Raw genomic sequence first — 14,939 nt, forward strand, 5'->3', positions numbered from 1 at the left:
ACTTAGTCTGTCCACAGTGTACTTAGTCTGTCCACAGTGTACTTAGTCTGTCCACAGTGTACTTACTCTGTCCACTGTGTACTTAGTCTGCCCACTGTGTACTTACTCTGTCCACAGTGTACTTAGTCTGTCCACAGTGTACTTAGTCTGTCCACTGTGTACTTAGTCTGTCCACTGTGTACTTACTCTGTCCACTGTGTACTTAGTCTGTCCACAGTGTACTTACTCTGCCCACAGTGTACTTAGTCTGTCCACTGTGTACTTAGTCTGTCCACAGTGTACTTAGTCTGTCCACAGTGTACTTAGTCTGTCCACTGTGTACTTACTCTGTCCACTGTGTACTTACTCTGCCCACAGTGTACTTAGTCTGTCCACAGTGTACTTACTCTGCCCACAGTGTACTTAGTCTGTCCACTGTGTACTTACTCTGTCCACTGTGTACTTACTCTGTCCACAGTGTGCTTAGTCTGTCCACAGTGTACTTAGTCTGTCCACTGTGTACTTAGTCTGTCCACTGTGTACTTAGTCTGCCCACAGTGTACTTAGTCTGTCCACTGTGTACTTACTCTGTCCACAGTGTGCTTAGTCTGTCCACAGTGTACTTAGTCTGCCCACTGTGTACTTAGTCTGTCCACTGTGTACTTAGTCTGCCCAACTATGCTTGTCGTAAAAGGCAACTAACGGGATCAGGTGGTCAGGCTTGCTGACTTGGTTGATGCATGCCATTGATCCCAATTGCGTGGATCGATGCTCATGATATCAATCACTGGATTGTCTGGTCCAGAATCGATTATTTACAGACAGCCGTCATATAGCTAGAATATTGCTGAGTGCGGCGTTAAACAACAAACCAACCAACCAGTCTATGGATACCAAAATAATGATGTTTTTATTCTATTACCCACTGTGAAGGTAATTTATCAGTTTTCTAATATATAAGAGACAAAACTTCTTACATATTCATAAGAAATCTCTGCTAAAAGCAGTCGATTGTGTGATTCTGACTATATCATGAGCATGTGTTTATGAATCCGTATCACAATAGGGATGAGGCCAGGTGTTATGAAATATTATGGATCAACTGCTTATTGTCAATTTATATAAATACCAGGTTGGAAGCTGACAATCAGATATAAATTGTCACTTCATGGAAACAGCAATATGAATCATGTGTATTTGCAGCTGTCATTGTTGGATGTTGGACGTCTATACAAGCTGGTTGGGTGCAGGGTCCGGGGTGGTGGGGGATGACAGAGCCATAGTGTCTACCTACTGTAGCAAAACATTATATACACAAAATGGAGAAACTTTATTGAACTGAATTTGAATAGTTGTACACATGACACTTGCTGTAATGTCTATAAGGTCACAATAAATCAATTACATGTAATTGACTTTCATCCAAATCTGAAGCAGGAAGCATCTGATATTATTTTTTGAAGGACAAACAGGGAAAGGTATCTGTGTACATTGACACGTGGTTCCCGTGCAGCATGAGTATTAGGACGGTGTATAGGAGGTGTTTCATCGCGTTATGTAAGAAGAGAACATTATGTGTGAGGTGTGGTTGATAGGTTTTGAGCCTCACAGAAAGATTTGATCAAAAGACATTAAAATGGATTATTTTTCAGCATAACCCCTAATCAACAATGTAAGGGGATGTTGAAGAAGCTGCCATGACGTCATTGTTGGAGTAGATATGGGTTCCGGCTGGGGCTTTCTTCATCTGTGGCAAAAGATGAAAGTCGTGTACACTCTTATAACTGTACATGTGTTGTGCTGATGTCAGCTGTCTGATGGTGTGCACTGTAAACAAGATTTAGTTCCATGCATTTATATTTAAGTTCCGGCGGAAGTTTGACCACCAACATTTGTTCCTTTGGAGGTGGATATCGCGTCAAGTCTTGGTTCCTATCACACTGACATGTGCTCCGGTCATATATTTCACACACATGTGTTCTACCTTGTGAAACTGTCAAGTGTAGGAAAGAGGGATTTTTTATGGAGCCATATCAATAAATGGGGCATGGGTGGGTGTAGAGGTGGAAGGGTGGAAGGGAGAAAGGATACATGAATTTTACGCATGGAACAAATACTTGCAATGCATGCAACAATTGCGCTGTGTGTGAAAATTCCTATTTGACACTTCCGTTAACATTTTAAAAAAAAGAAAAATTCTTTACACGAATGTTTTTTAATATATCTATGTTACCATGGTAAATAAATTTCTCCAGAGCTGCAGATAACTTTTTGAGCAATTGAGGGTTTCTATTTTAATTGGGTTGTTACATTTTTGTTTGGGTAACCAATATTTTTACACTCCTCTATTCATCACTCTATTGGGTTTTTCCCAAAATTAGGGATCATTTCAAGATGTAAAAAAATGAAATAATGTTTTTGATGTATATAACTGTTCTAAATATATAGGCTTGACTAAATTAGCTCGTAATTGTGGTTTGGAAACTAGCTCCTTTGTACACATGCTGGAAAAGCTTCATTGGGTATTTATGCGTGCTGTTTTTATACATTTGAGTTTTTCATTTAATGCATGTGTTTCTGTACGCATTTTAATTGAAAATAATTAGGTTTTGAATATTTTGGGGGGATATATTACGCAAATGCGCTGCTTATCTGTAGCTCTGTTTCACCTTTCATCATTTTCTGTTAGATATCTCAGTCTTTAGGATACTTCACCCCACAGCCCTAGTATTAACTGGCGAGTGCCTTTTAGTGTAATTTACTTGTCATAAACACCGTCATTTCATGGAATTCTTCTGCAGCACTACTTCTGATTTCGGTTGTGTTTTGGGCTCTGCATTCTATCCATTTCTGTCATAACTGAATGTTTTCACATTTGCCCTTATCATTAACTAACTACCAGGATTTGTTTCATGCTTTTCTTTGCCATCATATTCTTTTGTGTTTCTTTTAGATGATGTTTATTTGTATTGCGGTTGTAAGTCTTAGTTTCCCTGTTTTTCATGTTGCACTTTAACAGTATACAGGAACATTGCTCATAAACACACCCAAACATTGTTCCTGTCAACTGGAACATTTCGCTACAGGTTCGGAACATTTTCACTTAATTTTATGTATTTAATCCTCAAATTTTGTCCTGGGCAGAACTACTCGTAATACATGTCTACTTGCCCTAGTGTGAGCACAGAACTGGGCATAGTATTGTCACTCATTGGTTAGAGAGGAGCTCCCCGGCTCCAGACATCTCTGACACCGGAGGGGCAAGGCTACACAGTGACATTGAATAAGGAGTGAGATGAAATGGGGTAAAACATCATTTCAAGATTATTGCACTCAGATAGTAAGTGAGTGAGTATGGTTTTACGCCGCTTTTAGCAGTATTCCAGCAATATCACAGCGGGGGACACCAGAAATGGGCTGATGATGACGATGATGATGATGATGATGATGATGATGAAGAAAGGTATATGTCAAATAAATGAAAATATGAAAAATAAGGTGAGTTATGTAGGCTATATATTATATTCTTTGTTAAGTATTTACCTTTGGTCTGAGTGAGATTAAGGAAATGGTATCCAAGGACAACCAGTACTTTCTTGACAGCTGGCAACATGTGGCACACATTGCAATTTTCAAGAAAATGTCAATATAAAAAATATATTAATGTGGTTAAGTGTAACAATCTTGTGTACCAGATGTGACCTCACTTGATATGGTACCACTTTGTCTCACTGTACTGATAAACAAACAGGCAAACACAAGACCAGCTTATCTCCAAGTTGTCTCCAATCACCAAGCTACATATAGGTCAAGGGTCGTGAGATCACATGACCTGACATGTTCTCCTAGTGAGGTCACTGAGTGCAATGTCAGATAGAGCGGCCAGCCACAACTCTTCCTGAGTTCTGGGGGTGTTGAGTCACTGTAGATTTACTTGTCATTGTAAATCCACATGGAGATTTGAACTGGAGATAAACAGGATATGTCCCAATCTCCATAACTGCGTTGTTTAGGCTATGACAACCCCATGTATACAGTCACGTTGTATAGGCTATAAAAATCCCTTGTATACAGTCACGGCTGGTGACAGGCTTTGACACCAGTTCCTATATATATATACTGCATGATTCATGACGGGCACAGAGACTTCGACAGTCACGATAATGTATGGATGACGACTTGTGACTGAGAAGATGTCCAGGCTAAAGGTTTTGTTGAGTTAGGCTATCTTAAAATAGGATGAAGGTGTGTGTGTGTAGTGTGTAGTGTGTGTCTGTGTGTGTGTGTGTGTGTTGGGGGGGGGGGGGGGGGGGGGGGCATGGAGCAGGGACCCATCATTACTGAATACTGGTTTCTGAACACTGGTTACTGAACACTTGTTACTGACCACTGGTTGCTGAATACTGAACACTGGTTGCTGAACACTGGTTACTGAACACTGGTTGCTGAACACTGGTTGCTGAACACTGTTAATGAACACTGGTTACTGAACACTGGTTACTGACCACTGGTTGCTGAATACTGAACACTGGTTGCTGAACACTGGTTACTGAATACTGAACACTGATTACTAAACACTGGTTACTGAACACTGGTTACTGACCACTGGTTGCTGAATACTGAACACTGGTTACTGAATACTGATCACTGGTTGCTGAATACTGAACACTGGTTGCAGAACACTGGTTACTGAATACTGAACACTGATTACTGAACACTGGTTACTGAACACTGGTTACTGAACACTGCTGAATACTGAACACTGGTTGCTGAACACTGGTTACTGAACACTGGTTACTAAACACTGGTTGCAGAACACTGGTTACTGAACACTGATTACTGACCACTGTTTACTGAACACTGGTTACTGAACACTGGTTACTGAACACTGATTACTGAACACTGGTTGCTGAACACTGGTTACTGAACACTGGTTACTGAACACTGATTACTGAACACTGGTTACTGAACACTGGTTGCTGAACACTGGTTGCTGAACACTGGTTGCAGAACACTGGTTGCTGAATACTGAACACTGATTACTGAACACTGGTTACTGAACACTGGTTACTGAACACTGGTTGCTGAATACTGAACACTGGTTGCTGAATACTGAACACTGATTACTGAACACTGGTTGCTGAACACTGGTTGCTGAATACTGGTTACTGAATACTGAACACTGGTTACTGAACACTGATTACTGAACACTGGTTGCTGAATACTGAACACTGATTACTGAACACTGGTTGCTGAACACTGGTTGCTGAATACTGGTTACTGAACACTGGTTACGGAATACTGAACACTGATTACTGAACAGTGGTTACTGAACACTGGTTGCTGAACACTGGTTGCTGAACACTGGTTACTGAATACTGAACACTGATTACTGAACACTGGTTGCTGAACACTGGTTACTGAACACTGCTTACTGAATACTGAACACTGATTACTAAACACTGGTTACTGAACACTGGTTACTGACCACTGGTTGCTGAATACTGAACACTGGTTACTGAATACTGACCACTGGTTGCTGAATACTGAACACTGGTTGCAGAACACTGGTTACTGAATACTGAACACTGATTACTGAACACTGGTTACTGAACACTGGTTGCTGAATACTGAACACTGGTTGCTGAACACTGGTTACTGAACACTGGTTACTGAACACTAGTTGCTGAACACTGATTACTGAACACTGATTACTGACCACTGTTTACTGAACACTGGTTACTGAACACTGGTTACTGAACACTGATTAATGAACACTGGTTACTGAACACTGGTTACTGAATACTGAACACTGGTTACTGAACACTGGTTGCTGAACACTGTTAATGAACACTGGTTACTGAACACTGGTTGCTGAATACTGAACACTGGTTGCTGAACACTGGTTACTGAATACTGAACACTGATTACTAAACACTGGTTACTGAACACTGGTTACTGACCACTGGTTGCTGAATACTGAACACTGGTTACTGAATACTGACCACTGGTTGCTGAATACTGAACACTGGTTGCAGAACACTGGTTACTGAATACTGAACACTGGTTACTGAACACTGGTTACTGAACACTGATTGCTGAATAGTGAACACTGGTTGCTGAATACTGGTTACTGAACACTGGTTACTGAACACTGGTTACTAAACACTGGTTACTGAACACTGGTTACTGAACACTGATTACTGAACACTGGTTACTGAACACTGATTACTGAACACTGATTACTGAACACTGGTTACTGAACACTGAATACTGAACACTGGTTACTGAACACTGATTGCTGAACACTGGTTACTGAACACTGGTTGCTGAACACTGGTTACTGAACACTGGTTGCAGAACACTGGTTGCTGAATACTGAACACTGATTACTGAACACTGGTTACTGAACACTGGTTGCTGAATACTGAACACTGGTTGCTGAATACTGAACACTGGTTACTGAACACTGGTTGCTGAACACTGGTTGCTGAATACTGGTTACTGAACACTGGTTACGGAATACTGAACACTGATTACTGAACACTGGTTACTGAACACTGGTTGCTGAACACTGGTTACTGAATACTGAACACTGATTACTGAACACTGGTTGCTGAACACTGGTTACTGAACACTGGTTACTGAACACTGCTTACTGAATACTGAACACTGATTACTAAACACTGGTTACTGAACACTGGTTACTGACCACTGGTTGCTGAATACTGAACACTGGTTACTGACCACTGGTTACTGAATACTGACCACTGGTTGCTGAATACTGAACACTGGTTGCTGAACACTCATTACTGAAAACTGGTTACTGAACACTGGTTACTGAACACTGGTTGCTGAACACTCATTACTGAACACTGGTTACTGAACACTGGTTACTGAACACTGATTACTGAACAGTGGTTACTGAACACTGGTTACTGAACACTGGTTGCTGAATACTGAACACTGGTTGCTGAACACTGGTTACTGAATACTGAACACTGATTACTGAACACTGGTTGCTGAACACTGGTTACTGAACTCTGATTACTGAACACTGGTTGCTGAACACTGGTTGCTGAACACTGGTTACTGAACACTGATTACTGAACTCTGATTACTGAACACTGGTTGCTGAACACTGGTTACTGAACAATGGTTGCTGAACACTGGTTCCTGAATACTGAACACTGGTTCCTGAACACTGGTTACTGAATACTGGTTGCAGAACACTGGTTACTGAACACTGGTTACTGAACACTGGTTGCTGAATACTGAACACTGATTACTGAACACTGGTTGCTGAACACTGGTTACTGAACACTGGTTACTGAACACTGGTTGCTGAATACTGAACACTGGTTACTGAACACTGGTTACCGAACACTGGTTACTGAATACTGAATACTGGCTGCTGAACACTGGTTACTGAATACTGAACACTGATTACTGAACACAGATTACTGAACACAGATTACTGAACACTGGTTACTGAACACTGGTTGCTGAACACTGGTTGCTGAACACTGATTACTGAACACTGGTTACTGAACACTCATTACTGAACACTAGGTACTGAACACTCATTACTGAACACTCATTACTGAACACTGATTACTGAACACTGGTTACTGAACACTGGTTGCTGAATACTGAACACTGGTTGCAGAACACTGGTTACTGAATACTGAACACTGATTACTGAACACTGATTACTGAACACTGGTTACTGAACACTGATTACTGAACACTGGTTACTGAACACTGATTACTGAACACTGGTTGCTGAACACTCATTACTGAACACTGGTTACTGAACACTTATTACTGAACGGTGGTTACTGAACACATCTTACTGAACACTGGTTGCTGAATACTGAACACTGGTTGCTGAACACTGATTACTGAACACTGGTTACTGAACACTGGTTATTGAACACTGAACACTGGTTACTGAACACTGGTTACTGAACACTGGTTCCTGAACACTGGTTACTGAATACTGAACACTGGTTCCTGAACACTGGTTACTGAACACTGGTTGCTGAACACTGGTTACTGAACACTGGTTGCTGAACACTGGTTGCTGAATACTGAACACTGGTTGCTGAACACTGGTTACTGAATACTGAACACTGATTACTGAACACTGGTTGCTGAACACTGGTTACTGAACTCTGATTACTGAACACTGGTTGCTGAACACTGGTTGCTGAACACTGGTTACTGAACACTGATTACTGAACTCTGATTACTGAACACTGGTTGCTGAACACTGGTTACTGAACAATGGTTGCTGAACACTGGTTCCTGAATACTGAACACTGGTTCCTGAACACTGGTTACTGAATACTGGTTGCAGAACACTGGTTACTGAACACTGGTTACTGAACACTGGTTGCTGAATACTGAACACTGATTACTGAACACTGGTTGCTGAACACTGGTTACTGAACACTGGTTACTGAACACTGATTGCTGAACACTGGGTGCTGAATACTGAACACTGATTACTGAACACTGGTTGCTGAACACTGGTTACTGAACACTGGTTACTGAACACTGGTTGCTGAATACTGAACACTGGTTACTGAACACTGGTTACTGAACACTGGTTACTGAATACTGAATACTGGCTGCTGAACACTGGTTACTGAATACTGAACACTGGTTACTGATTACTGAACACAGATTACTGAACACTGGTTACTGAACACTGGTTACTGAACACTGGTTGCTGAACACTGATTACTGAACACTGGTTACTGAACACTCATTACTGAACACTAGGTACTGAACACTCATTACTGAACACTCATTACTGAACACTGATTACTGAACACTGGTTACTGAACACTGGTTGCTGAATACTGAACACTGGTTGCAGAACACTGGTTACTGAATACTGAACACTGATTACTGAACACTGATTACTGAACACTGATTACTGAACACTGGTTACTGAACACTGATTACTGAACACTGGTTGCTGAACACTCATTACTGAACACTGGTTACTGAACACTTATTACTGAACGGTGGTTACTGAACACATCTTACTGAACACTGGTTGCTGAATACTGAACACTGGTTGCTGAACACTGATTACTGAACACTGGTTACTGAACACTGGTTATTGAACACTGAACACTGGTTACTGAACACTGGTTACTGAACACTGGTTACTGAACACTGGTTCCTGAACACTGGTTACTGAACACTGGTTACTGAATACTGAACACTGGTTCCTGAACACTGGTTACTGAACACTGGTTGCTGAACACTGGTTACTGAACACTGGTTACTGAACACTGGTTGCTGAACACTGGTTGCTGAATACTGAACACTGGTTGCTGAACACTGGTTACTGAATACTGAACACTGGTTACTGATTACTGAACACAGATTACTGAACACTGGTTGCTGAACACTGGTTACTGAACACTGGTTGCTGAACACTGGTTGCTGAACACTGGCTACTGAACACTCATTACTGAACACTAGTTACTGAACACTCATTACTGAACACTGGTTACTGAACACTGATTACTGAACACTGGTTGCTGAATACTGAACACTGGTTGCAGAACACTGGTTACTGAATACTGAACACTGATTACTGAACACTGATTACTGAACACTGATTACTGAACACTGAATACTGAACACTGATTACTGAACACTGGTTACTGAACACTGATTACTGAACACTGGTTACTGAACACTGATTACTGAACACTCATTACTGAACACTGGTTACTGAACACTCATTACTGAACACTGGTTGCTGAACACTCATTACTGAACACTGGTTACTGAACACTCATTACTGAACACTGATTACCGAACACTGGTTACTGAACACTTATTACTGAACGGTGGTTACTGAACACTGGTTACTGAACACTGGTTGCTGAACACTGGTTGCTGAACACTGGTTACCGAATACTGTCAACCTTTACATCACTTGAAAATTATATTAATGGGGTAATATTTCAAAATACTGAGTTTTGTTGTAATTCTCAGCCCCTTTTACAGAATGAATCAGACACTCTGTGTAATGTCTGGCCAGAGTTTTACAAAGAGAATTGAAGAGATACAAAGAATTTGTGCAAACAGAGGTAGTATCTTCAAATACGTTTCATGGGTTATTTTGCTGGTAAGATCATAATTGTTATATGATATTTTAGGGCAATATCTTTTATTGTACTTCAAATGAAGGACTTGACACTTGGCTCTTTGCATAATTGTCAGTAGAACTTTAATGAGTGTTACAAGTGTGGACTATTATCAGATGATTGTTACCATGCTCTGGCTTCTGACAAGTGGCTAAATTCACAGACTGACATGATAAGGTAAAACATGACCTAACATCAGAACACTGAGGAATTTTGAAGATTGGTTGGTTACGATAAACCAGTAAATAAATTTTCTACAACTTATTATATTTACCATCTGCTATCAGAGACCATAAAATATTTAATGGACTTTGCGGCCATGTATTTCGTATGTTGTAAGCCTAGCTGGTTGAGTACACATACAAGTACATGATCATGTTCCCTGTCATGTGTACATGTATGTTTTATGATGCGTCCGACACACAGGGTCTAAATGATCTCAGTCAGCTGATCCACTGGAGCTTAAGTCAGCCCGGTCACACATGTACGCTGATGCAAGATGGCAGCAATAAGTGCAGTGTATGGAACTTCATCCTCCAGTCTGGTTTAAGGTCGTGGTTGGTGAAACAGCTAGAAAAAAACGTCGGATCTTCTTCCCATTACGTTGAGCCTCCCTTCCTAACCCCTCTCATTCTCATGCTTAGGAAAAACTTGCCTTGTAGACTTGATATATCATACGTTTTATTCATTAGGAACAAAACTCCATACACTCAATAACAAAACAGACGTTACTGCTTAGAGGTGGCATTTTTAAACCCAAGAAGGATATTGTCAAAGCTGTCTTGAGAAAGGGACTACCCGTGAAGATCCGGGGTAGAAAAGGTTTTCAGCAACCCATGCTTCCTGTAAAAGGCGACTTACAGGATCGGGTGGTCAGGCTGGCTGACTAATGGTTGATGCATGTCATTGTATCTCAATTGCATGGATTGATGCTCATGATGTCAATCACTGGATTGTCTGGTCCAGACTCGATTATTTCGAGACCGCCATCATGTAGGTGGAATATTTCTGAGTGCGGCGTTAAACAACAAACACAGAACAAGAGGAAGAGAAGGGACAATCAGCAGTTTAAGCTGACTAGGATTAAGATGGTTGTCATTGTAATTATCTGTTATTTCATATTGGTGGTTTTGCGCGTTTAACTTCGGGGATATAATATTGTGGCAAAAATATATCTATCATGTAAATTTGAGTTCACTAGCTACTTTGCAATACGCAATTTAGTATATGACAAAGGAGGCTGAACATAATGAGGTTTGGGTAATTTAGTTATGATGTGGGGAAACATGGTCCTTTCAAAGTTACCAACAGATGTCGTGTCTGGAGGATATAAATGAGGGATTTGAAACCTGCAGTTTGGAAAGTCACAGATCTGAGGGAAAGGTTACTGGATGAAATTAGTAATTAATGTCTCTTGTAACCTTGCACCTGTATCAACTCTGTATGAAGAGCCTGTTCGGTTTGTTCATTTTGTCACAAGCTTCTTAAATCTATTTTTTGGTTGAACATTCCTTAAGCCTTTGTCGAGAGCTACAAACCTTTACTGTGTGTCACTGACAGACACATGCATATGCATACATACATAAATACATACATACATACATACATACATACATACATACATACATACATACATACATACATACATATAATAGACACAGTGTCAGGCTAAGAAACTATGAATATCAATGAGCTGCAATGGGTGATAGTTTATGGCTTTGGAATTGATGTGGGCACACATAATGTGTGTTAAAGGGACATGATTCAATGAAGGCTCTGAGTGATCCATTGAAACAGACACTGTAGTGTTATCGGTGTGGAGTAACCGGAGTCTTACTTCCTGGTTGATTGGGCTGTGTCTTGGGCTGTAACATTACTCAATAGTCATAACGCTAGTCAGGCGTCTTTCTTGGAACCTTCTCTCCACTTCTCAGTAAGTACTGGATGGTAGCAACAGCACAGTAGCCTTTGTTTTACAAATCTTTGTCTCAGTGTAGCAAGGCTTGTATTTTTGTTCAGTGAATTTGTCGTACCTGTATAAATGTCTGTCGACATATGTCAGTTGTTTGCTGTTGTTCTGAATCACCAGGATACGTGTCGTGAACACCTTACAATGGCAGGGGTGTCGGAGACCCTTGTTAGCCGTCTCTTTACTCGTGGAAGGAGAAAACAGACTTTTATTAAAATAATAAGTTTATTTTAACCTAACAAGCATTTTTTTTAAATTATTTTGTCTTTTCATTCCTTATATAATTAGTTAAATGATGATAATGATTCCAATACTGAATACACATACAGTAAGCTAGAGTTATAACGAACTCATAGGGACTACTAATTTTAGTTTGTTGTAACCGTTACTAGTTTCTTATAAGCATAATATACATGTATACAGCATAAGAGCAAACAACCAGGACCGAAAAATAAGTTCGATATATCCCTCAGTTTGTCATTGGGGGCACGGGTGGCCCAGTCGTCTAAGGCGCCGCAATTCGCTGTGCAGAGTTGTGTCCCTTGGGCAAGAAACCTATGATTGTGGGTTCAAATCCTGGTTCGCCCCAATTATGTTTCTAGGTTTGTCAGCACCATACCCGTGCTCAGGGGTTTCACCGAAGTGGTAAACGTCAGAGACCTGCATCACTTCGGGCTTTCCTCCCACATTAAGCTGACATGCCGCGATATAACTGTAATACTGTTAAAAGCGATGTTAAACCCAACTCACTCACTCACTCAGTTTGTTATAACCGTGTTCATCATAAACGTAGTTTACTGTATACAGTGGTAAGTGGGAAAAAAAAAAACAATTTGTGTAAATCCATTAAATTGAAGGAAATATGGTTGGAAATTTGATATTTTAGAAATATTGTAGTTATGACATTTTGTGTGAAAGTTACATACACTTAAAGACTGTACAGAAAGTGAAATGGACGAGGCTGCTGTGACAGTTGAAGAACAAGCTGGAGGAAGTCAGTGTCTAGTTTGTGACTGTGGAGAGGAACCTGTGAGATGTGTGTGAGATGGACGAGGCTGCTGTGACAGTTGAAGAACTGGCAGAAGGAAGTCAGTGTCTAGTTTGTGACTGTGGAGAGGAACCTGCGAGATGTGTGTGAGATGGATGTGGCTGCTGTGACAGTTGAAGAACTGGCAGAAGGAAGTCAGTGTCTAGTTTGTGACTGTGGAGAGGAACCTGTGAGATGTGTGTGAGATGGACGAGGCTGCTGTGACAGTTGAAGAAATAGCTGGAGGAAGTCAGTGTCTAGTTTGTGACTGTGGAGAGGAACCTGCGAGATGTGTGTGAGATGGATGTGGCTGCTGTGACAGTTGAAGAACTGGCAGAAGGAAGTCAGTGTCTAGTTTGTGACTGTGGAGAGGAACCTGCGAGATGTGTGTGAGATGGATGTGGCTGCTGTGACAGTTGAAGAACTGGCAGAAGGAAGTCAGTGTCTAGTTTGTGACTGTGGAGAGGAACCTGTGAGATGTGTGTGAGATGGATGTGGCTGCTGTGACAGTTGAAGAACTGGCAGAAGGAAGTCAGTATCTAGTTTGTGACTGTGGAGAGGAACCTGCGAGATGTGTGTGAGATGGATGTGGCTGCTGTGAAAGTTGAAGAACTGGCAGAAGGAAGTCAGTGTCTAGTTTGTGACTGTGGCGAGGAACCTGCGAGATGTGTGTGAGATGGATGTGGCTACTGTGACAGTTGAAGAACTGGCAGAAGGAAGTCAGTATCTAGTTTGTGACTGTGGCGAGGAACCTGCGAGATGTGTGTGAGATGGATGTGGCTGCTGTGACAGTTGAAGAACAATCAGAAGGAAGTCAGTATCTAGTTTGTGACTGTGGAGAGGAACCTGTGAGATGTGTGTGAGATGGATGTGGCTGCTGTGACAGTTGAACTGGCTGGAGGAAGTCAGTATCTAGTTTGTGACTGTGGAGAGGAACCTGTGAGATGTGTGTGAGATGGATGTGGCTGCTGTGACAGTTGAAGAACTGGCAGAAGGAAGTCAGTGTCTAGTTTGTGACTGTGGAGAGGAACCTGCGAGATGTGTGTGAGATGGATGTGGCTGCTGTGACAGTTGAAGAAATAGCTGGAGGAAGTCAGTGTCTAGTTTGTGACTGTGGAGAGGAACCTGCGAGATGTGTGTGAGATGGATGTGGCTGCTGTGACAGTTGAAGAACTGGCAGAAGGAGGTCAGTGTCTAGTTTGTGACTGTGGAGAGGAACCTGCGAGATGTGTGTGAGATGGATGTGGCTGCTGTGACAGTTGAAGAACTGGCAGAAGGAAGTCAGTATCTAGTTTATGAATGTGGCGAGGAACCTGCGAGATGTGTGTGAGATGGATGTGGCTGCTGTGACAGTTGAAGAACTGGCAGAAGGAAGTCAGTATCTAGTTTGTGACTGTGGAGAGGAACCTGTGAGATGTGTGTGAGATGGATGTGGCTGCTGTGACAGTTGAGGAACTGGCTGGAGGAAGTCAGTTTCTAGTTTGTGACTGTGGAGAGGAACCTGTGAGATGTGTGTGAGATGGATGTGGCTGCTGTGACAGTTGAAGAACTGGCAAAAGGAAGTCAGTATCTAGTTTGTGACTGTGGAGAGGAACCTGTGAGATGTGTGTGAGATGGATGTGGCTGCTGTGACAGTTGAAGAACTGGCAGAAGGAAGTCAGTGTCTAGTTTGTGACTGTGGAGAGGAACCTGCGAGATGTGTGTGAGATGGATGTGGCTGCTGTGACAGTTGAAGAAATAGCTGGAGGAAGTCAGTGTCTAGTTTGTGACTGTGGAGAGGAACCTG

General features: G+C 41.5%; 1 protein-coding gene across 2 annotated transcripts in view; it reads left to right on the top strand.

The window, feature by feature from the left end:
• LOC139469465 (uncharacterized) overlaps window positions 1-14,939 on the top strand; it is a 51,766-nt gene that overhangs the window by 28,278 nt on the left and 8,549 nt on the right. Inside the window, exon 1 of one of the 2 annotated variants that reach the window (XR_011653732.1) lies at window positions 11,996-12,090. The exons of the other annotated variant lie outside the window; for it this stretch is intronic. The gene's annotated coding sequence lies outside the window, so the exon portion shown is untranslated. Of the gene's footprint in view, window positions 1-11,995; window positions 12,091-14,939 lie in introns of those variants that run through there. 2 annotated transcript variants of the gene reach the window in all.

Source organism: Haliotis cracherodii, unplaced genomic scaffold (assembly GCF_022045235.1).
Source record: "Haliotis cracherodii isolate W230 unplaced genomic scaffold, xgHalCrac1.p SCAF_2, whole genome shotgun sequence".
NCBI classification, from domain to species: Eukaryota; Metazoa; Mollusca; class Gastropoda; order Lepetellida; family Haliotidae; genus Haliotis; species Haliotis cracherodii.